Source organism: Leptonychotes weddellii, chromosome 2 (assembly GCF_054177405.1).
Source record: "Leptonychotes weddellii isolate Sample4059 chromosome 2, ASM5417740v2, whole genome shotgun sequence".
In the NCBI taxonomy this organism is placed as follows: domain Eukaryota; kingdom Metazoa; phylum Chordata; class Mammalia; order Carnivora; family Phocidae; genus Leptonychotes; species Leptonychotes weddellii.
Genome location: NC_138370.1, coordinates 101310938 through 101314766, shown reverse-complemented (window position 1 = coordinate 101314766; position 3829 = coordinate 101310938).

The following is a 3829-nucleotide window of genomic DNA, read 5'->3' as shown; positions in this document are numbered from 1 at the left end:
ACTCATTTTATTGCAGGTGCAGTGGAACAATGCACTGAGAAACATCACATCTTACCATCCACAAAATATTCAAAAATTAAAAACTTGAATGGGCAATTGAAACAGCTACTTACTACATTGGGAGGTTATAAGTAAGGCTTGCAAAATTGAATAAATGTGTGTTAAAACTTAATGTATATGAATATAAAGGGGATTCATGATTGGATAGGTTGTTAAGACATTGTGCAGAAAATAGAGAAGAGGGAATGAGGGATAGTACAAGCACATAGCATTAATGTCTGTCCCAGTTCTAATATTTTTTTTCCTTCTGTCCCTGATTCTATAGTGTGGAACTTGGATTGCATTTATGAATTCCAGGGGAAGAAATGATTTTTAAATATGATTCATAACAATATCTTTAAAGGAAAAGGAAATTAAGAGTTAAAAAATAAAAAAAAAAACTCTTCAAGAGAAAATTAGACATGCAAAGATGATCCAACATACTGTGATTAGCATCGCCAAAGTGGAAAACAATGAAATGGACTAGAACAAATACTAATAATTATCATTAAGGAAACTATTTATGGAATACAATGATACTTAAACCTATGTACTGGGAGACTTCAATATTATATGTGACTTTCAATTGAGAATGATCAACACCAAGATATAACCTATTAAAATTACTGAATGTGAAATATCTTTAAGAAAAGGCATTTGGAAACCAGGAAAAAAACTAATTTACTTATAAGGGGAAAAAAACAAATAGGTACAAGACTTCTAGAACATAATATTTCATAATAGAATACAGTGGAGCAACTTATTGAAGATATTCAAGGAAGCAAGGATTTTATATCCAGCCAAAATATAAAGGTCACGGACAATTACGAACATGACAGTAATTGACTAATATTGTTCCCATCAACTATTTATGAATAATCTTCTAGATAATTACTTCAGGCATCTGAACAATCATAAAGAAGTTTTATTATTAGGTATGGTGATAAGCATAAAGTATATTCAACTGTGCAACCAAGCTAAGTGTTTAGGATGATGATGAGAAAATTATAAATGTATATGCTTTGACATCGTAGATATAATAGAAGCATCAAAAATTGGCAGAGGAGAGAGAGAGTATATGGAAGTAAAATAAGTTTACTAGTTGTATTTTATAGGCAATAAAAATTAAAATAATATGATTTTAATTAGATACTGGAGAATACGGAGAGAAGGGGACGATTTTATTAGCCTAATTAATTATTGTGGATAGTAGGAATCATAAAATAGTATGCCAAAAGGAGAAGACCTAGAATATTATATATAATTATTATTAGTAGTATAAAGCCAATAATTAAAACAAAAATATAAATTTATCTACATAATAAGAGATACGACAAAATAAAAAAAAGTATACCATGTGATGTAGGCTTTAAATAAAATAAAACAATGTGACAGAATTGAGAACAAATATTTGGTCATATCAATAAGTATAAATGACTCTAACTCAGTGTATTAAAATGTAAAAGTATTCAGATTGTCTAATAAGGCAAAAGCCATGAAATAAACAAGGCACATGCAAAATTAATGATACAAAATATAAAAGTTAAGTGTCATAATTTTGATGTTAGACAAAATAACAATCTAGACAAGAAAAATATTTTTTAGTGCTAAAGTTCTATAATATGGGTCTTTTTTAAGTATGTTTTTATTTTTTATTTTTTTAAGTTTTTATTTAAATTCCAGTTAGTTAATATACAGTGTAATATTAATTTCAGGTATGCAATTTAGAGATTCAACACTTACATACAACACCCATTGCTCATCATGACAATGATTTAACCCATCCCCTATCCACCTCCCTCCATCACCCCTCAGTTTGTCCTGTCTTAAAGAGTCTCCTATGGTTTGTTTCCCTCACTCTCTTTTTTCCCCCCTTCCCATATGTTCATCTGTTTTGTTTCTTAAATTCCACATGGGTGAAATCATATGGTATTTGTCTTTCTCTGACTGACTTATTTTGCTTAGCATAATACACTCTAACTCCATCCATGTCACTGCAACTGGCAAGATTTCATTCTTTTGATGGCTGAGTAATATTCCATTGTATATGTATACTACCTCTTTTTTATCCATTCATGAGTTAATGGACATGTGGGCTCTTTCCATATTTTGGCTGTTGTTCATAGTGCTGCTCTAAACATTGGGGTGCATAAAACCCCTAGAATCAGTTTATTTGTATCCCTTGGGTAAATACCTAGTAGTGCAATTGCTAGATCCTTGAGTAGTTCTATTTTTAACTTTTTAAGGAACCTCCATACTGTTTTGCCAGAGTGGCTGCACCAGTTTGCATTCCTACTAACAGTGTAAGAGGTTTCTCCTTTCTCCACATCCTTGACAACACTTGTTTCTTGTGTTGTTGATTTTAGCCATTCTGACAGGTGCGAGGTGATATCTCATTATAGTTTTGATGTGTATTTCCCTGATGATGAGTGATGCTGAACATCTTTTCCTGTGTCTTTTGGTCATTTGAGTTCTCCAACAATCAGGTGAATAAAAGAGGTGGTTGAGGGGAAGGAAATGAAATAACTAATAGACAATAAGAGAAACTCCAGAAGCATAACAACCATGTGCAATGTGTGGACTTGTTTGAATCTTGAAATTAAGTCATGTTTGAGACAATTTGTGTGGATGAGGGCTGGATATTATTAATATTATCTAATTAAATAATTGTTAATTTTACTATGTGTGATGGTAGCATGGTTGTGGTATTTTTTAAAAGTCCATGCCAGAGATATATCTTGAAGAATTTACTGGTTAAATGACATATGTTTGGGATTTTCTATATATGTAAATATTTAATACCCATAATATTTATTCTGAATAATAGAAAAATGAATAGTCTCATTTTGTCAAGTTTAGGGAACATAAACTCATTCTTTACAAATACTACATCTCTCTTTTGAAATAAAAAAATATACATTTTAAAAAATAAATATAAATTTCCAAGGAGCAGTCTGCTTATTCCCCCAAAAGGGAGTATTTTAAATATTTATTTCATTATGCTGTGCTAAAGGAAAAAAAAAAGGGAGATAATACTGATACTTTCTAAAAGATAGCTCCATCATCATTACTGTTTCACATACAGACCCTTATGATACAAGGAAAAAAGTGAACAAGCACTTGATTTCAAAAACACTAAAATCAATTTGGTCTGATAAGGGAATAGTTTATCACAATTACTCATTCTTTTGTAACTCTGGTGTTTTTACACAATAGGCCAGAAAACGAGTTTTGCAGGAGAATTTTTATGTCATATGTTCATTTTTTTATTCACAAAATTTGTTGGGGACTGCTATTAGCCAGACACTATTTGGGATATTGAAATGTAATAATAATAAAAAAACAAAGGGCTAGTATCCAAAATCTATAAAGAACTTCTTAAACTCAACACTCAAAGAACAAATGATCCAATCAAGAAATGGGCAGAAGACATGAACAGACATTTTTCCAAAGAAGAGATCCAAATGGCCAACAGATCCAAATGGACACATGAAAAAATGCTCAACACCACTCAGCATCAGGGAAATCCAAATCAAAACCTCAATGAGATACCACCTCACACCAGTCAGAATGGCTAAAATTAACAAGTCAGGAAATGACAGATGTTGGCAGGGATGAGGAGAAAGGGGAACCCTCCTACACTGTTGGTGGGAATGCAAGCTGGCGCAGCCATTCTGGAAAACAGTATGGAGGTTCCTCAAAAAGTTGAAAATAGAGCTACCCTATGACCCAGCAATTGCACTACTGGGTATTTACCCCAAAGATACAAATGTAGGGATCTGAAGGGGTA